Source organism: Mobula birostris, chromosome 2 (assembly GCF_030028105.1).
Source record: "Mobula birostris isolate sMobBir1 chromosome 2, sMobBir1.hap1, whole genome shotgun sequence".
Taxonomy (NCBI): domain Eukaryota; kingdom Metazoa; phylum Chordata; class Chondrichthyes; order Myliobatiformes; family Myliobatidae; genus Mobula; species Mobula birostris.
This window is the reverse complement of record NC_092371.1, coordinates 4,452,374-4,475,868: the sequence shown is the minus strand read 5'-3', so window position 1 is coordinate 4,475,868 and position 23,495 is coordinate 4,452,374. Positions and strand designations below refer to the sequence as shown.

Genomic DNA, 23,495 nt, shown 5'->3' with positions numbered 1-23,495 from the left:
GTGGCCAGTGCTATCATATTTGCTGTTGTGTGCTGGGGCAGCAGGCTGAGGGTAGCAGACACCAACAGAATCAACAAACTCATTCGTAAGGCCAGTGATGTTGTGGGGATGGAACTGGACTCTCTGACGGTGGTGTCTGAAAAGAGGATGCTGTCTAAGTTGCATGCCATCTTGGACAATGTCTCCCATCCACTACATAATGTACTGGTTGGGCACAGGAGTACATTCAGCCAGAGACTCATTCCAATGAGGTGCAACACAGAGCGTCATAGGAAGTCATTCCTGCCTGTGGCCATCAAACTTTACAACTCCTCCCTTGGAGGGTCAGACACCCTGAGCCAATAGGCTGGTCCTGGACTTATTTCCTGGCATAATTTACATATTACTATTTAATTATTTATGGTTTTATTACTATTTATTATTTATGGAGCAACTGTAACGAAAATCCAATTTCCCCCAGAATCAATAAAGTATGACTATTTGACAGGAGTACGTGTGTCACCCCACTTCCAACAGTCAACAACCAGGTCAAAGTATAAAGTAATTGAATTATCAGAGTGTGCAAACCATACACAGCCTTCAGTTTAATCTCTTCTTGCAGGCAGCCACTAAACAAAGAAACAGAATGGATTTCACACACAACACAGACCCACAAACATCCAATGTGCGAAATAGAACAGGTCACAGAATGGTACTCAGAACAAGAACCACTATTCTTTTGTTTTGCTGACATTGAGGTAGGAAGGGTTGTTGTCATGACAGCACGTCACTGGGCTCTGTCTCCTTACTGTACTCTGACTCATCGAGATTTGAGATACAGCCCAGTACGAGAGCGAAAATGGAGTTAGAGAATCATATGGCCACACAGCCGTGAGTCTATAGGGAGTAGGGTGGGCGTCTGAGGATACAGTGTTGAGGATAATTCTGCTGGGGGTGTGGCTGCCTACCCTTTCTCAGGCTGGTCCATTAGTCAGAAAGTCAAGAATCCAGATGCAGCGGGAGATGTGATGGCACATGAGATGAGTTTGCCTGGAATCATAGTGCTGAGCTTGGAGCTGTAGTCCATAAACAGGCTAATGTACTGTCCAGGTGCTCCGAAGATGAGCGTAGGGCCAGGGAGATGGTTTCTGCCAGAGGTCTGTTTCGGCAGATGTCTTGCAGTAGGTCGAGGTTTTCTTGGAGGCTGGAGTGTGACCAGACTCTCAAAGTACTTCATGGTGGTGGATGTCAGAGCTACTGGGTGGTAGTCACTAAGGCACATTACCTTATTTTTATTCAGTACTATGACGATAGTCATCTTCTTAGAACAGGAGGGAACATCATGCGTGATGGCACTGAGTTTGCTGACTGAGAAGTTCCAAACTCAGTCAAAGACCTGAAGCCCTATCGGATATAAATAACTACATCTGTGTAGCCACGTCGAGAGGGTGGACTGGGAGGATGGGTGAAAGGTGACAGGCAAAGGGAGTCAAGGGTTGGGGAGGAGACAGAGGGAGTCAAGGGTTGGGGAGGAGACAGAGGGAGGAGATAGAGGGAGTCAGGGGTTGGGGAGGAGAGTGTGAGGGAGGAGACAGAGGCTAGAGGGTGTAAAGCAGAATCACAAAGGAAATTAAATTGTATCCACCTACTCTTCAAAAGATCGTTCATTTTCTTGTTTATTCTCCAAGGTGTTTAGTTGGTCCTTATCAAGGAGGAGATACTTCCAGCTAACAAAGTAGTTTGTCACTCAGTTCATTTATTTTCAGTGATACACGCTTAAACCCACACAACACTCTTAAATCACATGTAAAACTCAGAGGATTTTAATCTTACAAAAGACTTCCAAATTACAAGCCAATTCTAAAACACAAAGGATTTCCGAAACACAGATACAATTCCTATGAACTAAAAAGGCATACCCACAAGCCTCGGGATAAACAAGTTGTCCTTCGCAGAAATCGAAGATGGAGGAATAGTTTCTAGTTCGTGCTGTGTTTCTGTCATGCTTCTTGACGTTCCTGGACCATTTCTAAAAAGCCTGAACTGCTCTCTACATTTATACTATTTCTCTGCCATTCGGGTGGCTTCACACACATGTGATATTCTTTTTAACACAGTCTAAAAACAAAGATCCCACGCACTCACAATTAATGCTGTGAAGCTGACTCTTTGAATATACAAACTTTTAACAAATCAGCTTATTTAAGTGATAATCTCAATCTAGTCTGCAAACTTCCCTGAACTAAATGACTTAACCAGCGTTATCTGGTTTGAAACAAGCCAACTTAAATTGTCTAACACTACACCTCTTGAGTAGCCGGCCTGGGTGCTGAAAGCTAGCAGTCTGCTCAAAGACAGTGCTTGTTTGCAAAGCTGTCTTTTCAACTTCAATCTGAGTACCATTTGCCATTTACATTCAGGACTGAAGACTGGCTCCTGTTTACAACAAGAAACTGAACAAAGAATACTGGTAGGAATCTTAACTTACTTAAAAACAACCTTTGGTCTTTAGAAGTGTCAGGTGCTGTGTCTAGAAAATTGAGTTTGGCAACAAAACAAGGAGGCACCTGGTCCAGGAGTGAATATCCGTCACACAGGAAGAGGTTAAAAATGTCTTCAAATATGCTGGTTGATGTGCTCAGGAACTAAGGACACAGCCAGGGACACCGTCTGGCCCAGGTGATTTATGAGGATTCACTCTCTGGAAGACTTGACCTGATCTCCTTCACTCACTCACTCATTGTACACAGGCACAAGCCCATTTGCACTCTGTGGCTGAATCCAGCTCCCATCTCTGGCTCAACACTGCCTCCTGCTGTCCTGACCTAGAACAAAGCAATGTGCCTCGTATAAAGCAAGACACACATGATCCTGGTGACAAGGTGTGGTTATGGCCCAAGTATTGAGAGAGGGAGACACTGAAACGGATCTAATAGGAACTGTGCAGAAATAAAGGAAAAAACAATAGACGCTAGGCCAACGGGGCCATTAACTAAAACTTTCAAACTAAAGCTAATGCCAATACAGTGGCTCGGCAGTAGTAGATTAGTACTAAATAAACACCGCTCCTTAACAGTGTTAGTCCTGGAAGCACGACAACGGTAAGCAGGGAGCATCAATGTTGTTCTGCTTTTGGTCAACTTTCAACAAGACTGAAATGAGAGGAAGGGAGTTTAATACCACCACAATGAAACACTAATTGGCTGGAATGTGCATTTTCATGAGCGTGTTTGCCACAACCAGTTCTGCAGCCCGCCCGAGACGGCGTGCAGACACCAAGGCGGAGTCCATGGTTATTTTGACAGGGCCCCCTCCCTAGCGCAAATCCTGAGGCGTCGGAGACCTGTGACTGCCGGAAGTCCTGGATGAGGGAGTTGTCCAGGATATCATATGCCAGAATCCAAGAAGGTTCCTCAGGGCCACACCCCTCCCCATCTACAAGATACAGGACCCTTCCCTACACCCAGTGAGATGCCCGAAGTCACTGCACAGAATAGACCAGGGACCCATTCACCAAGTGGGGAGGAGGGAGAAGGGATGGGGGTGACTGGAGCAAGGGCAGTCGCTGGTTTGATCTGGCACATTGGGTGAATCTTCTTTGATGATGGTGGGAGCAATCTGTCTGAGACTTTGCTGATAGCCTTGTCCAATATAAATGGCCCCATGTAGCGCGGGGACAGCTGTAACCTCTCCCCTATCTGGCGAATGTCAGGTTCAAGGTCAGCTATTCTCTCTTTGTTGGGTCCATTTTCCTTGGTCAAGACTTGCTGATAGGGTGCTCAGAGAGACAACAGAGACAGACTTTAAAGTGGAGCAACGGTTCACTGAATTTAATAGGAACTATGCAGACATAAAGGAAAAACAATCGATACGAGGCCAACGGGGCCATTAACTAGAACTTACGCTGTTGCAGCAGCTTGGCAGTGGTAGATTAATATTAAATAAATACCGCTTCTTAACATCATCAATCTAACCAGTAGTCTTCTCTCCCGGAACCAGGACAACGGTAAGCAGGGAGCGTTAACGTTGCTCTGCTTTCGGTCAAGTCTCGACAAGACTGAATTGAGAGGAAGGGGGTTAAATACCAGCACAACGAGACACTAATTGGCTGGAACGTGCATTTTCACGGATGTGTTTGCCGATCCCCCATTCCACAGCCTGCCCGGGAAGCAGTGCAGAACCTCGGCAGGGTTGGTGATTGACAGCTGCAGGAACTCAGCAGGCCAGGCAAGGAGGAGGACAAACAGTCAACACTTTGGGCCGAGACCCTTCATTACGACTGGAAAGGAAGGAACAAGGTGGTGAGGGAAAGGGGTGGAGTACAAGCCGGCAGGTGATAGGTGAGACCAGGTGAGGGGAGGATTGAGAATCTGGGGGGGGGGGGTGAGAGGTGGAAAAGGTAAAGGGCTGAAGAAGAAGGAATCTGATAAGAGAGGAGAGTGGACTGTGGAGGAAAGGGAAGGTGGAGGGCACCAGAGGAGGTAACAGGCTGTTTACAGAGAACAGGTGTGTAAAAAGGGCCGAAGGATCATTGGGGACCCGAGTTACCCCAACCACAAACTGCTCCAGCTGCTACCAGCCAGGACCAACGGGCTCTGGGACAGCTTCTTCCACCAGGACATCAGAATGCTTAACTCACGCTGATACAATTGTATTCCTATGTTATATTGAATCTCCTGTTGTACCTACTGTTTATTATAAATTACTATAAGTTGCACATTTAGACGGAGCCGTAACATAAAGATTTTTACCCATCACGTAGATGACGAATGTAAGAAATGAAGTCAATGCGATAGGTAGGGTGAAGGGAAGGAGTAAGGAGGGAACCAGCATGGGGGAATTGAAAAAGAGAGATGGGTAAAGGGGAGACATTACTGGAAGTTAGACAACCAATATTCCTGCCATCAGGTTGAAAGCTACCCAGACCGAATAAAAGGTCTTGCTTCTCTAACCTGAGTGTGGCCTCCTCGTAGCAGTAGAGGAGGCCATGGATAGACATGTTGGAATGAGAGTGGGAAGTGGAATGAAAATGGTTGGAACCAAGAAATCCCGGTGGTTATAGCAGAGGAGCAAAAGTGCTCTCATATCTCTCACCCTGCTTCAGCCCACACACAGTTTCCTCAGCCCCAGTAACTGAACATCGAAAACCCTGAACCTGCCGAGGACTCCAGTCCCCTCTCCCCACTCCCACACTGATCTACTGGTGTGTTGGCCTCTTGCTCTGCTCGAACGAAGCCAAAAGCAAGCTTGAGGAACAGGTGCCCCATCTTCCGTCCGGACATATAGGGCAGCGTAGCATCTTCCGTCCGGACATATAGGACAGCGTAGGACGGGCAGGCTTTCAGCACACAATCGGTGCTGAACATGATGCTGAATTAAACTAAAGCTCGTCTGCCCACACATGATCCATCTCTCTCCACTCCCTGCCTATTTACGTGTCTGCCTCGATACCTCTTAAACCTGTCTGCCTCCACGACCACCCTCTGCAGCACACCAGACACCCACCACTCTCTGTGTAGAAAAACTGGCCCTACACATCGCATTTAAACTTTTCCCCTCTCCCCTCTCTAGTATTTAACATTCCTACCATGGGACCAAGACTTTCTTCTCCATTTAATCTTCCCATAACTTTACAAACCTCAATCGGGTCTCCCCTCCGTCTCTGACACGCCAGATCATCTCCCCTCTGTCACTCCAAGTCTCCCCTCCATCTCCGACACTCCAGATCTCCCCTCCGTCTCTGACGCTCCGGGTCGTCTCCCCTCCGTCTCTGACACTCCGGGTTGTCTCCCCTCCGTCTCTGACACTCCAGATCATCTCCCCTCTGTCACTCCAAGTCTCCCCTCCATCTCCGACACTCCAGATCTCCCCTCCGTCTCTGACGCTCCGGGTTGTCTCCCCTCCGTCTCTGACGCTCCGGGTCGTCTCCCCTCCGTCTCTGACACTCCGGGTCGTCTCCCCTCCGTCTCTGACGCTCCGGGTCGTCTCCCCTCCGTCTCTGACACTCCGGGTCGTCTCCCCTCTGTCTCTGACACTCCAGATCATCTCCCCTCTGTCACTCCAAGTCTCCCCTCCATCTCCGACACTCCAGATCTCCCCTCCGTCTCTGACACTCCAGGTTGTCTCCCCTCCGTCTCTGACACTCCGGGTCGTCTCCCCTCCATCTCTGACGCTCCGGGTCGTCTCCCCTCTGTCTCTGACGCTCCGGGTCGTCTCCCCTCCGTCTCTGACACTCCGGGTCGTCTCCCCTCCGTCTCTGACGCTCCGGGTCGTCTCCCCTCCGTCTCTGACGCTCCGGGTCGTCTCCCCTCTGTCTCTGACGCTCCGGGTCGTCTCCCCTCCGTCTCTGACACTCCGGGTCGTCTCCCCTCCATCTCCGACACTCCAGATCTCCCCTCCGTCTCTGACACTCCAGGTTGTCTCCCCTCCGTCTCTGACGCTCCGGGTCGTCTCCCCTCTGTCCCTGACGCTCCGGGTCGTCTCCCCTCCGTCTCTGACACTCCGGGTCGTCTCCCTTCCGACTCTGACACGCCAGGTCGTCTCCCCTCCGTCTCTGACACGCCAAACCTCCCCTCCGTCTCCGACGCTCCAGGTCTCCCCTGCGTCTCCGACACTTTTGGCTTCAGATGTTGTTTTAGATGTTGATAATGAATCAGAATTGGGTTTGTTATCACAGACGTGCACCGTGAAACTCGTTGCTCTGCGGCAGCAGTTCAGCATCATGTACCGAACTGGATAGGGTGCATGGGGTGTCCGGGGAGGGGTGAAGGGGCTTGTCGTGTCCATTCCGGGGCAGATCACTCACCTTTTGTCCCTGCTGGACACTCAGCTCTCACCTGTGGCTCCAGGGAGATGTCTGCATGTGAGAGTGGCCTCTCCCCAGTACACTGCTCCGACAGGCGGGCTGAACCAGGCGTGGGGAGGTGACTGGCCTCAGAGCCCGGTGAGGGCAGGGATATGCCCGTCCTCACATGAGAGCTCAGCTCTGGTGGGCTTAACGGATGAGATCCACAGTGAGGTCCGACGGCCAGGAAGGTGCCTCTACAACGCTCCGTGCAGAGTGGAGGGCTTGGCGAGGCACAGAAGATGTCACGGTCATCCCACTGCAGCCAAGGACGACCCCAGTTGTGACACTTGTCTGGACCACTGGACCTGGACTTCTGAGGTGGAGGGAGTGAAACTGCCCCAGTGTAACGACTCTTCCACTTTAAAAACTCTCCCACACTGGTTTCCTGTCATCGTGGGACATGACGGACCGCCATCACTGTTCAATACATAAAAGATACTATGAAATACTATTTTTAAAAAATGTGCAGATGCTGGAAATCCAAGCAACACACACAGAATGCTGGAGGAACACAGCAGGGCAGGCAGCATCTATGGAAGAGTACAGTCGACGTTTCGGGCCAAGACCCTTCGGCAGGACTGGAGAAAAAAGATGAGGAGTAGGGGCCCTGAACGGTAGTGAGGGGCAGGTGTAGCACTTGTTCCGCTTGCAAGGATAGCTTCCAGGAGGGGGGATCAGTGGGGAGGGACGAATGGACAAGGAAATGGTGTAGGGAGCGACTTCTGAAGAAAGCAGAAAGTTGGGGGGAAGGAAAGATGTGCTTGGTTTCAGGAGATGGCGGAAGTTACGGACAATTATTTGCTGGACGTGGAGGCTGGTGGGGTGGCAGGTGAGGACGAGAGAAACCCTGACCCTGATGGGTGGCGGGAGGATGCGGTGAGCGCAGACGTGTGTGAAATGGAAGAGATGCCGTTGAGGGCAAAATAGTGAGATATTGTTCATGGGGTCATGGACCATTCAGATGTCTGATGGCGGAGGGCTAGAAGCTGCTTCTGAGTTGTAGAGTCTGGGTCTTCAGGTTCCTGATCAGAAGAGAGCACGTACTGGGCGGTGGGGTCTTTAATGATGGGTGGTGGCTTTTTGAAAACGTCTACAATGGTGGGGAAGCTAGTGCTCATGATGGAGCTGGTTGTTTGTAAAGAAAGAAATTACAGTAATAACTCACACAAAAGCTGCTGGTGAACGCAGCAGGCCACACAGCATCTGTAGGAAGAGGTGTAGTCGATTTTTCAGGCCGAGACCCTTCGTCAGGACTAACTGAAGGAAGAGCGAGTAAGAGATTTGAAAGTGGGAGAGGGAGGGGGAGATCCAAAATGATAGGAGAAGACAGGAGGGGGAGGGATGGAGCCAAGAGCTGGACAGGTGATTGGCAAAAGGGATATGAGAGGATCATGGGACAGGAGGTCCGGGAAGAAAGACAAGGGGGGGGGCACCCAGAGGATGGGCAAGGGGTATATTCGGAGGGACAGAGGGAGAAAAAGGAGAGTAAGAGAAAGAATGTGTGTATAAAAATAAATAACGGATGGGGTACGAGGGGGAGGTGGGGCCTTAGCGGAAGTTAGAGAAGTCGATGTTCATGCCATCAGGTTGGAGGCTATCCAGACGGAATATAAGGTGTTGTTCCTCCAACCTGAGTGTGGCTTCATCTTTACAGTAGAGGAGGCCGTGGATAGACATGTCAGAATGGGAATGGGATGTGGAATTAAAATGTGTGGCCACTGGGAGATCCTGCTTTCTCTGGTGGACAGAGCGTAGATGTTCAGCAAAGCGGTCTCCCAGTCTGTGTCGGGTCTCGCCAATATATAAAAGGCCACATTGGGAGCACCGGACGCAGTATATCGCCCCAGTCGACTCACAGGTGAAGTTTTGCCAAACTTGCTTGAATTTCCAGCATCTGCAGAATTCCTGTTGTTTACAGTAATAACTCGCTTCACTTTGAGAACGAACCAAAGAGAAAGAAAAACATGAGGAAATCTGCAGATGCCAGAATTTCAAGCAACACACATCAAAGTTGCTGGTGAACGCAGCAGGCCAGGCAGCATCTCTAGGAAGAGGTACAGTCGACGTCTCAGGCCGAGACCCTTCGTCAGGACTAACTGAAGGAAGAGCTAGTAAGATTACTAGCTCTTTCTTCAGTTGGTCCTGACGAAACGTCGACTTTACCTCTGTAAAGAAAAAAACAAAGAACAAAGAAGTTGTGGTGTTAAAAACCAGCTCAAACTAGACAGATAAGTAAATTCTTTTGCAAGGAACAGACCACAAGACGGTTGAAGGCATGACACAGGCTGCAGGCAGAGAAGCTACAAGTGCAGAATAACCTGCACTACCCCAGGACGCCATCACTCACCTCGGCCCCGAACTGATCCGACAGCGTACACTGGCTTTCAAGGACTCTGCAACTCCTCTTCTCAGTATTATTTATTGTTTCATTTGCACTATTCGTTTTCTTTTTCACATGGGTTGTTTGTCAGTCTTTGTTTATACATAGCTTTTCATAAATTCTATTGTATTTCTTTAATTTACTGTAAATACCTGCAAGAAAATGAATCTCATAGCAACACATGTAGTTTTACAATAAATTTACTTTGACTCACTTTGAAACTACTAATAACTCAAGATCTACTGAACATTTAAGAACAGCACATGCTTATAAAGTCCATAAAACATAGGAGCAGAATTAGGCCATTTGGCCCATCGGGTCTGCTCCACCATTTGATCAATTTCCCTCTCAGCTGCATTCCTCTGCCTTCTCACCGTAACCTTTCACGCCCTGACTTATCAAGAATCTATCAAACTCCGCTTTAAATACACTCAAAGATCTGCCCTCCACAGTCAACTGTGGCAACAAATTCCACAGATTCTCTACTCTCTGGCTGAAGAAATTCCTCCCCATCTGCATTCTAAATGGACACTCCTGTATTCTGAGATTGTGCCCCACCATAGGAAATATCCTCTCCCCATCCACCCTATCTAGGCCTTTCAACATTCGATGTTTCAATGAGATTCCCCTCATTCTTCTAAACTCCGATGAGTACAGGCTCAGAGCCACCAAACACACCTCATATGACAAGCCTTTCATTCCCAGAATCATTTTCAGAATCTCCTTTGCACCCTCTCCAATGTCAGCACATCCTTCCTTAGATAAAGAGCCCAAAACTGCTCCAATACTCCAAGTGAGGCCTCACCAGTGCCTTGTAAAGGCTCAGCTCTACATGCTTTCTTTTATATTCTAATCCTCTCGAAATGAATGCATTTGCCTTCCTCAACATCAACTCAATTTGTAGCCACCGCTACAACCTGCAACCTGGTCATCTCTGAGGCTGAGGTATGCAGATGTTTCCAACGAGTGGACAGTCGCAAGGCTGCGAGACCAGACGGTATCCCGGGGCGAGTACTCAGGATGTGCGCAGCACAACTGGCAGGTGTGTTTACTGACATTTTTAATCTGTCCCTCTCCCAGTGTAGAGTGCCCTACTGCTTCAAATTATCCACCATTGTCCCTGTACCAAAAAAGACCAAGATAACATACCTGAACAACTGGCGTCCTGTCGCACTCACCTCAATAATAAGCAAGTGCTTTGAGAGGCTGGTCAAGGACTACATCTGCAGAATGGACCCCCTACAATACGTCTACTGACACAACTGATCGACAGATGATGCAATAGCCACAGCTCTACATACCGTCCTCACACATCTGGAGAAAAAGGATGCTTATGTGAGAATGCTGTTCTTGGACTACAGTTCAGCATTCAACACCATAGTTCCCTCCGGACTTGGCAAGAAGCTCAGAGACCTCGGCCTTCACCCTATCTTGTGTAGCTGGATCCTGGACTTCCTGTCAGATCACCAGCAGGTGGTAAGAGTGGGCTCCCTCACCTCCAACCCTCTGACCCTCAACACCGGAGCCCCTCAGGGCTGTGTCCTAAGCCTCCTCCTTCAACAACCTCTCCCTCAATGTCACAAAAGCAAGGAGCTGTTTGTGGATTACAGGAGGAATGGAGACAGGCTAACCCCTATAGACATCAATGGACCTGGGGTTGAGAGGGTGAACAGCTTTAAGTTCCTTTGCATTCACTTCACCGAAGACCTCACGTGGTCTGTACACACCAGCTGTGTAACTGGCTGCATCACTGCCTGGTGTGGGAACTGTACTTCCCTTAATCGCAGGACTCTGCAGAGAGTGGTGCTGACAGCCCAGCGCATCTGTAGATGTGAACTTCCCACCATTCAGGACATTTACAAAGCCGGGTGCGTAAAAAGGGCCTGTAGGATCATTGGGGACCTGAGTCACCCCAATCACAATCTAATCCAGCTGCTATCATCCGGGAAACGGTACCGCAGCATAAAAGCCAGGACCAGCAGGCTCCAGGACAGCTTCTTCCACCAGGCCATCAGACTGATTAACTGATGCTGATTTGAGTGTATTCTATGTTACATTGACTGTTCTATTTATTATAAATTACTGTGATTGCATATTGCACACTTAGACGGAGACATAATGTAAAGATTTTTACTCCTCATGTATATGAAGGATGTAAGAAATAAAGTCAGTTCAATTCAATTCAATTTGCAAATTAACCTTTATGGAATCCAGCACGAGGACTCCCAAGTCCCTTTGCACCTCAGAGTTTTGAATTTTCTCTCCGTTTAGAAAATAGTCTATGCTTTTATTTATTCTACCAAAATGACCACACACTTCCCGACACTGTATTCCATTTGCTTCTTGTTTGCCCATTCTCTAAGTCCTTCCGTAACCTCCCTATCTCCTCAACACTACCTGCCCCTCCACCTATCATTGTATCATCTGCAAACTTGGCCATAAAGCCATCAATTGTCTCATCCAAATCATCGACATACAATGTAAAAAGAAATGGTCCCAATACCAACCCCTGCAGAACACCACTAGTCGCCGGCAGCCAATCAGAAAAGCCTCTCTTTATTCCCACTCTTTGCCTTCTGCTAATACTCTATCCATGCCAGTATCTTTCCTGTAACATCATGGAATCTTATCTTGTCAAGCAGCCTCATGTGAGGCACCTTGTCAAAGGCCTTCTGAAAATCCAGGTGAGCAACATCCACTGATTCGCTTTTGTCTATCCTGCTCGTACCCTTCATGTAATGGGGTGACCAGAATCCAACATAATCCTCCAAGTCAAAATCAGAGTCAGTTTATAACCACAAACAGACCATGAAATTTGTTTTTTTTGCAGCAGCAGCAGCAGGACAGTGCAAGACATACAGTATAATATAGTATAACTTACAATGAGAAATAGTTAATTAAATAGTACAAGAAGAGCACAGAATAGTCAGTGAGGTGTTGTTCATGGGTTCATGACCGGTCAGAAATCTGATGACAGAGGGATAGTGAGGTGGTGTTCATGGGTTCATGGACCGGTCAGGAATCTGATGCCAGAGGGATAGTGAGGTGTTGTTCATGGGTTTACGGACCGGTCAGAAATCTGATGACAGAGGGATAGTGAGGTGGTGTTCATGGACCGGTCAGAAATCTGATGACAGAGGGATAGTGAGGTGTTGTTCATGGGTTTATGGACCGGTCAGAAATCTGATGACAGAGGGATAGTGAGGTGTTGTTCATGGGTTCATGGACCGGTCAGAAATCTGATGACAGAGGGATAGTGAGGTGGTGTTCATGGACCGGTCAGAAATCTGATGACAGAGGGATAGTGAGGTGTTGTTCATGGGTTTATGGACCAGTCAGAAATCTGATGACAGAGGGATAGTGAGGTGTTGTTCATGGGTTTATGGACCAGTCAGAAATCTGATGACAGAGGGATAGTGGGGTGGTGTTCATCGGTTTATGGACTGGTCAGAAATCTGACGACAGAGGGATAGTGAGGTGGTGTTCATGGGTTTATGGACCGGTCAGAAATCTGCTGGTGGTGGGGAAGTTCAAACCCATGATTGGCACCCTGGGCGTGAAGTCCGATGTGGGAGGCCCAGTGTCTGCAAGTCTGAGAGCCCGGGACCAAGGACTACAGGCCTGTCCTGGGCTTGTAGGTTGTGTAAGTGTATGTGCACGTGTGTGTGTATCTGTGTGTGTGTAAGTATATATATGTGTATGTATAAATATTATATATATATATATATATATATATACACACACACATACATGTACTTACTGTAATTCAGTTTTTTTCTATATTATTATGTATTGCATTGTACTGCTGCCTCTAAGTTCACAAATGTCACAACATATGCCGGTGATATTAAACCTGATTCTGATTCTGATGAAGTAGCCAGCGAGCTAGATCACATGGAGGCTGAAGGAATTCTTTCCAAGGTTGTGTGCAGCTCCTGGGACCCAGATGCCTAGGTGGATGGGTCTGTCAGGATCTGTGGTGATCTTAAAGTCACCATCAACCCAGTACTGAAAGTAGATCAGTACCCTCTGCCCAGGAAAGGGGATATTTAAGCTAATATTTCTGGAGGGAAACACTTCAGCAAAGTGGACTTAGCTGAAGCTTACCTACAGGTGGAGATGGAAGAAGAGTCTAACCATAAACACTCACAAAGGGTTTTATCACTATAATAGGCTTTTTTTTTTGGAGTACATCTGCACCTACACTCTGGCAGAAAGCTATGGACCAGGTACTGAAGGACTCTCCAGGTAAACAGTGTTATTGGTGAGGATAACAAGACATCTCCAAAATCTCAAGACTGTGTTAAAAAGATTAGAAGATTATGGTCTCGGAGCATGATTTACCAAGTGTGAATTCTTCAAACCAAGCATCACTGACTGCAGTCATACCTTTGATGCACAAGAGTTACACAAGGATTTACACAAGTGTGCTGGGAAAATTCAAGAGTGGTGGGTGTCCTAAGGCTAAAATATGTGTCAGAGTTACAGTCCTTTTTAAAATTTGTCAATTACTATAACAGGTTAGTTGTCCTCCAAGAAACAGAGTCCATTTCTCATTTGTGCTGCTGCTGTTAATGGAGCACCCATCTGTGGATTGAAAATGGACACTACTGGTTGAAGATCAGTAATGAGGGTAAACTCTCTCCCATACAGGTACTAGTTGAAACGTCTTACACCCCAAACCAAACTCAAGGCCTTTCTGTCAATCTGTGCGTAATTTTTCTCTGCAGCAGTAAGGGAAAGTGAGGCAAAGGCTGTGGGACGTTCACTTCCATCACTCATAAAATGTGACATGATTGCTCCTGTACCATAAGGCCAGGCATCACAGGCAAGTTTCACTGGACGATGTGGATCATAATGTGTGGGTACAGTGTCTGTTATCACCATTTCCTTCACCTTTTGGAAACACACTCACACTGTCCATTGTCATTTCTGTCCGATCTGTCGTAACGAGATCAAGGGGTGGAGCACAGTAGCCAGGTTTGGCAGCAGTGAGAGGAGGGGTCCCGGATGTTGGATGCTGCTTTCCTGTGACAGCATCTCATGTGGATGTGCTCAATGGTGGGGGGGGGGGGGGGTGCTTTACCCTTGATGGACTGGGCCGTATCCATAACCTTTTGTTGGACTTTCCCTTCAAGGGCTTTGGTGTTTCCATACCAGGACATGATACAGCCAGTCAATAAACTCACAACACATCTATAGGGGCTTGTCAAAGTTTTAGACATTATGCCGAATCTGTCCTTAAAGAGGGTGAGCCCTCACAAGGCGGCAGGACCCAATGGAATACCTGGTAAGGCTCTGAAAACCTGTGGCAACCAACTAGCCAGAGTATTCAAGGACAATTTCAACCTCTCATTACTACAGGCAGAAGTTCCCACTTGTTTCAAAAAGGCAACAATTATAGCAGTGCCTAAGAAGAATAATGTGGGCTGCCTTAATGACTATTTCTCGGTAGCTCTCACATCTACAGTGATGAAATGCTTCCAGAGATTGGTCATGGCTAGACTGAACTCCTGCCTCAGCAAGGACCTGGACCCAATGCAGTTTGCCCATTGTTACAATAGGTCAACAGCAGATGCAATCTCCACGGCTCTTCAAAACGCTTTAGACCACCTGGACGAGACAAACACCTATGTCAGGATGCTGTTCATCGACTATAGCTCAGCATTTAATACCATCATTCCCACAATCCTGATTGAGAAGTTGAGAAGTTACAGAACCTGGGCCTCTGTACCTCCCTCTGCAATTGGATCCTCGACTTCCTAACTGGAAGACCACAATCTGAGCTGATTGGTGATAATATCTCTTCCTAGCTGACAATCCACACTGGTGCACCTCAGGGGTGTGTGTGCAGCCCACTGCTCCACTCTCTCTATACCCATGACTGTGTGGCTAGGCATAGCTCAAATACTATCTGTAAATTTGTTAACTATACAACCATTGTTGGTAGAATCTCAGGTGGTGATGAGAGGGTGTACAGGAGTGAGATATGCCAACCGGTGGAGTGCTGTCATGGCAACAACCTGGCACTCAGCGTCAGTAAGACGAAAGAGCTGATTGTGGACTTCAGGAAGGGTAAGATAAAGGAACACATACCAATCCTCAGAGAGGGATCAGAAGTGGAGAGAGCCAGCAGTTTCAAGTTCCTCGGTGTCAAAATCTCTGAGGACCTAACCTGGTCCCAACATATCGATGCAGCTATAAAGAAGGCAAGACAGCGGCTACATTAGGAGTTTGAAGAGATTTGGCATGTCAAAAAATGCACTTAAGAACTTCTATAGTTGTACTGTGGAGAGCATTCTGACAGGCTGCATCACTGTCTGGTATGGAAGTGGCTACTGCACAGGCCCGAAAGAAGCTGCAGAAGGTTGTAAATTTAATCGGCTCCATCTGGAGTACTGGCCTACAACGTACCCAGGACATCGTCAAGGAGCGGGAGTAACAAGAAGAGGGCACGTCCCAGATGGCAAGTGATGGATGCCGCCTTCGTGAGACACCGCTTCTTGAAGATATCCTTGATCTTTGATGAAGGTGCGCGGTGTAATTCCCATCCAGGCGAAGCTGTCCAGCCGGTAGAAGGACGTGCCGCGGAGGCGCCGGATTTTCACCCCTTCCCCGGGTCCAAGCCGGAGAAGATCGCGGCTGGCGAGGCCGCCAATGCCGGCGAGTCGCGGCATACTGGGCGCAGTGCGGCCGGAGCAGGGGTCTCGCCGGGTCGTCCCACGGTGTCTATGTAGAGCAGCAGCACCCCCCGCTCCGGGGCAGAGGCACTCAAAGAAAAGATCTCCAAGCGGCGGCGATCCCATCACCCAGGACATGCCCTCTTCCCATTGCTACCATCAGGGAGGAGGTACAGGAGCCTGAATAATTCTGACACTCAATAATTCGGGAACATCTTCTCCTCTGCCATCAGATTTCTGAGTGGACGTTAAAACCCCCTCACTAATTTTTGCACTATTTATTTAGTTTCACTTTATTCGTCCCTCCACAAAGGTCGCCGTATACCAAGCGGTCTGTGTCACCACCCTCCTTTGTAGCTGTGAAGCTTGGGTAACCTACAGCCGTCACATCAAGTCCTTGGAGCGCTTCCACATAAGCTGTCTCCATCACATCCTGGGAATTACCTGGCGTGAGCGGGTGCCTCACACTGAAATACTTGTAAAGACCAACTGCAGGAGTATCGAGGCCGTGATCACCCAGCGTCAGCTGCAGTGGCTAGGGCATGTGATAAGGATGCCCCCATGTCGGCTACCCCGCAGAGTGTTATACGGCCAACTACATCATGGTCGACGCTCAGCTGGAGGGCCGAAGAAGCGCGATAATGATCAGATGAAGAATGCTTTAAGGAAATGCAAGATCAGACCCGAGGACCTGGAGGAGGCCGCTGCTGACCGTACCACTTGGTGACAGCTGTGTAGGGACAGGGTTCGTATTCTGGAGATGGAAATAACAACCAGAAGACAGCAGAAGAGAGCCAGGAGAAATGCAGCCATGGTTACCACCACTACCACATATATATGTCCCACCTGCAACAGAGCTTGTGGGTCCAGGATAGGACTGTATAGTCATCAAAGATCTCACCGTTAAAGGAGTGGACGTCGTCATCGGATTTTGTTGGACAACCGAAGAGATATATATATATTATTTACTGTAATCGCAGTTTTATTATAATGTAACAACAAATTTCACGACAAATGCCCGTGATATTAAACTTAATTCTAAGTATGATTCTGAAATATGTAGCTATGCAGAGTTGTTGTGTAACATCTGGTGTCCCCCAACTCTACAGCAACGTGGCCGGTTAGCTCAGTTGGTTAGAGCGTGGTGCTAATAACGCCAAGGTCGCGGGTTCGATCCCCGTACGGGCCAACTGCTTTTCTTCCTCCGAAGAATTTCCCGTTAAAACAAGAGTTCGGACCATTAGTCCCGGAGCGGTTCTCTCCCCCGAGAAGAAATTGCCAGGAGATTTCCACCTCAACACCGTCATTGTTTTATTGCAACCGCTCCGGAATTTATCACAAATCAGTACACTCAAAACATAAAACTGCTAAAACTTCCCGAGTTTTTGTTGGGAATTAAAAGCATGACGTTAAGCGTTCAACAATTCAAGTTTATTGTCCTGAGCACACATTCCCAGGTTATTTTATTTATCACAGCAAACACTGAAATGCAAACACGAGGAATTCTGCAGATGCTGGAAATTCAAGCAACACGCATCAAAGTTGCTGGTGAACGCAGCAGGCCAGGCAGCATCTCTAGGAAGAGGTACAGTCGACTTTTCAGGCCGAGACCCTTCCTCAGGACTAACTGAAGGAAGAGTTAATAAGAGATTTGAAAATGGGAGTGGGAGGGGGAGATCGGAAATGATAGGAGAAGACAGGAGGGAGAGGGATGGAGCCAAGAGCTGAATGTCCCCAGGCCTCCTGTCCCATGATCCTCTCATATCCCTTTTGCCAATCACCTGTCCAGCTCTTGGCTCCATCCCTCCCCCTCCTGTCTTCTCTTATCATTTTGGATCTCCCCCTCCCCCTCCCCCTCCCACTTTCAAATCTCTTACTAACTCTTCTTTCAGTTAGTCCTGACGAAGGGTCTCGGCCTGAAACGTCAACTGTACCTCTCCCTAGAGATGCTGCCTGGCCTGCTGCGTTCACCAGCAACTTTGATGTGTGTAGCTTGAAATTCCAGCATCTGCATATTTCCTCTTGTTGGCGTCCCTACATAGCATGCTTACGATATTTATCAGAAGCACACTATTGACAGCAAACACAGCAAAACGTTTCATACACCCACCCACCTGCCCACAGCCAGGCCTCCAGCCCACGACAGTCCGCCTCCAGCCTTCCAGTCCTTGCTCAAGGACACCAAGGCTCCAACTTCAGACTTTGCCCCAGAACTCTCCAGTTGCGGGTTTGACCTTTGGGCCTAGACCCCAGGACTTGCAAATCACAGGTCTGATATTCGGGCCTTGACTTTCTGGGACTGTGGTGGGATATATTTCTCAGGGCATTTCTATTTCTATAACCCTCCTCGTCAGTCTCCCCCGCCCCATAACTATAACCCATCGGTCAGTCTCCCCTGTAAGCTATAACTCTCCCCGTAACTACAAACTTCCTGGTCGGCCTCTCCCCGTGACTATCACTGCTGTGGTGATTAATGAGGCTCATCAGTGTGTTCACTTTCTCAGGTGCCTGAGCAGATGCGACCTGTCCACGAGGATTCTCTCAGACTTCGAAAGATGTGTTGCAGGAAGAATCCTGACCGGGTTCACCTCAACGTGGAATGGCAGCGGCTCTGCCCGTGACCGCGAGGCATTGCAGAGAGTTGTGAACACAGCTCAGCACATCACAGAAACTCCACCTACACTTCTTGCTGCCTCGGTAAGGCAGCCAGCAGAGTCCGAGACCCCACACACTCCGAGATGATCTTCTTTTCCCCCCTCCCACCAGGCAGAAGATACATAGGCCTTAAAGCACCTACAACTTCTACCCTGCTAATCATTGACCAGCTCCTTAGACCTCACAATCTACCTCGTCGTGACCCTCGCACCTTATTCTCTGTCTGCACTGCACTCTCTCTGTAACTGTCACGCTCTATTCTGCATTCTGCTATTATTTTTCTGAAGTACTGATGTGATGTGTATGGATGCATTCATGTTATGATGTGACCCATCCTGCTGAAGGGTCTCGGCCCGAAATGTCGACCGTACTCTTTTCCACAGATGCTGCCTGGCCTGCTGAGTCCCTGCGGCGTTCTGTGTGTGTTGCTCAGGTTTCTGGCTGCCTGTTCCTTTTGTGTAACTTTGATCAGGGCAGACTGGCTCTGCGGCCTGTGGTCAGCACTGGATTCAACTGAACCGAACATTCCATTCTGGTTTGATGTTTTATATTGTGTGTTTTTTGCTCGTTTTTGCCATTTGCATCGTATGTTTGTTTTGTGTGTGTTGAGTGTGTGCTGTTTTTCTTTGAACGGGTTCTGTGGTTCTCTTTGTTTTGTGCCTGGCCATAGGGAGACAGACATCCCCTATGGCCAGGCCTTAGGAAAAGGGGAGGTGCAACGAGACCTGGGTGTCATTATACACCAGTCATTGAAAGTGGGCATGCAGGTACAGCAGGCGGTGAAAAAGGCGAATGGTATGCTGGCATTTATAGCGAGAGGATTCGAGTACAGGAGCAGGGAGGTACTACTGCAGTTGTACAAGGCCTTGGTGAGACCACACCTGGAGTATTGTGTGCAGTTTTGGTCCCCTAATCTGAGGAAAAACATCCTTGCCATAGAGGGAGTACAAAGAAGGTTCACCAGATTGATTCCTGGGATGGCAGGACTTTCATATGAAGAAAGACTGGATGAACTGGGCTTGTACTCGTTGGAATTTAGAAGATTGAGGGGGGATCTGATTGAAACGTATAAGATCCTAAAGGGATTGGACAGGCTAGATGCAGGAAGATTGTTCCCGATGTTGGGGAAGTCCAGAACGAGGGGCCACAGTTTGAGGATAGAGGGGAAGCCTTTTAGGACAGAGATTAGGAAAAACTTCTTCACACAGAGAGTGGTGAATCTGTGGAATTCTCTGCCACAGGAAACAGTTGAGGCCAGTTCATTGGCTATATTTAAGAGGGAGTTAGATATGGCCCTTGTGGCTACGGGGGTCGGGGGGTGTGGGGGGAAGGCTGGGGCGGGGTTCTGAGTTGGATGATCAGCCATGATCATAATAAATGGCGGTGCAGGCTCGAAGGGCCGAATGGCCTACTCCTGCACCTATTTTCTATGTTTCTATGTTTCTGTACTACATACATACAGCAGTAATAAATACACTTACAATCTTTCAAGATTCTCACTGCACCTGACAATAACAAACTAATTTACCAAATCAGCAAGTTACCTGCATGGTGTGTTGTCTCAGGAAGGTCAAGGATTCCTGCCACCCTGAACACTGCCTTCTCTCTCTTCTGTTGTCTGGGGGGAGCTACAGGGGCCAGACAACTAAACTCAGAAACAGTAACCTCTCTCACATTCCTTCCCCACCGCTGAACCAATCACCTCTCTCACATTCCTTCCCAGCGGTGCTACCACATTCTCGGGCTCTTGGAATACAAGACATAGGACAGCAGGCCATTCAGCCCATCAATTGTGCTCAACCATTCCATCATGGCTGATTTATTATCCCCCTAAGCCCAATTCTCCTTTATTGTCACCACAATATATTTTCCCACAGAACTGCCTCTCACTGGATGGTCTTTTTTAAAAAATTCTTTGCAACATTCTCTGTAAACTCTAGAGCGCGTTGGGCGTGAAACTCCCGGGAGATCAGCAGTTTCTGTGATATTCAAACCACCCCATCTGGCACCAATAGTGGTCAAAGTCACTTAGATCACATTTCCTCCCAGTTCTGATGTTTCCATGCATTGAGAGATGCTGCCAAGTGACTGGCTGATTAGATATTTGCATTAACGAGCAGAGAGTACAGGTGCACCTAATAAAGTGGTCACTGAGTGTACAATTGCACGTATTAGGAACCTGCAGAGGTGTGTTGGTCATGAATCCAAAGCTGGAGGAACCCAGCAGGTCAGATAACACCGATGGAGAGGCAGTCGTACGTGGTGATAGGTGAGACCAGGTAAGCAAAGGTGGATGAAGTGAGATGCTGGAAGGGGCCAGGCCATCTTCTCTCAGCGCCCATCGGGCAGGAGGTACAGAAGCCTGAAGTCCCACACCACCAGGTTCAGGAACAGCAACTTCCCTTCAACCGTTCGGTTCCTGAACCGACTGTCACAACCCCAATCACCACCTCAGTACAGCAACACTGTGACCACTTTGCACTACAATGCACTTTCTTTTGGTTCTAATTGTATTATTTCTTGTAAAAATGTGATAGTTTATATTTCATTTGTTTTTTTTTTGTGTTAATGCTGCTAATATTATGCTATGTGCCAGAGAGGCTGCTGCAAGATTTTTCAGTGCCCTTGTACCTGCACATATAACCCTAAACTCGACTATGAGGAAGTTATTGGGTATATTTAAACCAGAGCTGTACCGGTTCTTGATTAGTCAGGGAGTCAAAGGTTACGGGGAGAAGGATGGAGAATGAAAGGGAAAATAAATCAGCCATGGTGGAATGGCGGAGCAGACCCGATGGGCCGAATGGCCTAATTCTGCTCCTATGTTTTATAGTTCTATGTCTTTGATTGTGTCGTGCAGGTAACACCCCTGTCGCTGCATACGCAATACTTGGGGTTTGCTTTTTTTAAATGTTAGCAAGTGAGTTAATTTCTCTATCGTCCCTGCAGCTTGGCTGTCTTCGATTTCTGCATCCAGTGTTGACCTGGACATGTGCTACAGGACTAATTCATTCCATAATGACTATTCCTGGTGACCAGTTTCGGATAGAAAGTAACACAAGTCAACTTATAGAACGCATCGGCAAAAGTCGTTCCGACGCGGCCGGTTAGCTCAGTTGGTTAGAGCGTGGTGCTAATAACGCCAAGGTCGCGGGTTCGATCCCCGTACGGGTCAGTCCACTTCTTTTGCTCGCGGAACCCAGGAATGTTTCTCTCTGTGGTTTAGCAACTCCACTTTTAACGAACTCCGATGAAGACAAACGTACGGATTATATCTAACCTACAACTATATTTTCTAATACAGCAAACGCATCGTTGGATGGAACTCAAACAACAGGAATTCTGCAGATGCTGGAAATTCAAGCAACACACATCAAAGTTGCTGGTGAACGCAGCAGGCCAGGCAGCATCTCTAGGAAGAGGTACAGTCGACATTTCAGGCCGAGACCCTTCGTCAGGACTAACTGAAGGAAGAGTGAGTAAGGGATTTGAAAGTTGGAGGGGGAGATCCAAAATGATAGGAGAATAGGAGAAATGATATCCCTCCCCCTCCTGTCTTCTCCTATCATTTCGGATCCCCCCCCCTCCAACTTTTACTAGCTCTTCCTTCAGTTAGTCCTGACGAAGGGTCTCGGCCTGAAACATCGACTGTATCTCTTCCTAGAGATGCTGCCTGGCCTGCTGTGTTCACCAGCAACTTTGATGTGTGTTGGATGGAACTTCCCGCTTTGAAAGGGCTTAAACCAAAACAACGTCGTAGAGTGTTAACCGTCGCAGACGCGGCCTGACCCGCTGAGCAGTTTATTTCCCGATCTAACTCTGAGAAGTTTGTTTTTGCATTTTTTTGCAAACGCTTAATGGGCTACAGTTTTCCCGTCTGAATTGGAAAGCATTCCTCGCTGCAAGGAGGTCGTGTAAACTGGATGCTATATAATAGTCATAGTGATAGTCATACTTTATTGATCGCGGGGGAAATTGGTTTACGTTACAGTTGCACCATAAATAATTAAATAGTAATAAAACCATAAATAGTTAAATAGTAATATGTAAACTATGCCGGGAAATAAGTCCAGGACCTATAAATGATGTATTTTGCACCATCTGAATTAAAATGCATTTTCTCTGTAAGATCGTGCTAGTTGGGTGCAATATAATGAACTTGTGGATATTGAAATGCTGAATTGATATTTCACGACATATGCTAGTGATATTAAACCTGCTGCCGATTCCGAAAGGCATTTCTCTCTGCTAGATCGCGCAATAAAATAAATTTAAGAGAGCTGCTGAGAAAATGATTTCTGGAGAGTCGCTGCGAGCAGGGTTCGAACCTGCGCGGGGAAACCCCATTGGATTTCGAGTCCAACGCCTTAACCACTCGGCCATCGCAGCCACACACAGGCAGCGTTTTCCGCCCGGCCCGAATCAAGCCGCCAGCCGCAGGAAGCCGCGTAGCGACTCCCTCTTCTGGGGGCGCAGCGGCAGGGCTGAGTGCTCGGGCCGGCCGGTTAGCTCAGTTGGTTAGAGCGTGGTGCTAATAACGCCAAGGTCGCGGGTTCGATCCCCGTACGGGCCAACATTTCTTTCTACTTACGGAATTATACGCTTATTCCGAAAGAGTGCATTTTTTAAAAATCTGTTTCGGCCTGTAAACAGAACAACGGAGGATTAAAAAAAAATATAACAACAGCCTAGCGACATGAGCAATTATATTTAATGTTACTTTAGAACATGGGAGATAGACATTTGCAGCACATTACATGCTCTTGGATGCTTTCCAAGTTGCATGCCATCTTGGACAATGTCTCCCATCCACTACATAATGTACTGGGTGGGCACAGGAGTACATTCAGCCAGAGACTCATTCCACCGAGATGCAGCACAGAGCGTCATAGGAAGTCATTCCTGCCTGTGGCCATCAAACTTTACAACTCCTCCCTTGGAGGGTCAGACACCC

General features: G+C 48.0%; 1 protein-coding gene and 1 non-coding gene across 2 annotated transcripts in view; both read right to left on the bottom strand.

Annotated features, from left to right (window-relative positions):
* Positions 1-7,148, bottom strand: part of LOC140211492 (uncharacterized) — a 43,525-nt gene extending 36,377 nt beyond the window's left edge. Inside the window, exon 1 of the mRNA XM_072281239.1 lies at positions 5,618-7,148. The gene's annotated coding sequence lies outside the window, so the exon portion shown is untranslated. The remainder of the gene's footprint in view (positions 1-5,617) is intronic.
* Positions 7,149-22,848: 15,700 nt separating this feature from the next.
* Positions 22,849-22,930, bottom strand: trnas-cga (transfer RNA serine (anticodon CGA)). The gene has a single exon. It is a non-coding gene; the product is annotated as a tRNA-Ser (tRNA).
* Between the last annotated feature and the right edge of the window lie 565 nt (positions 22,931-23,495).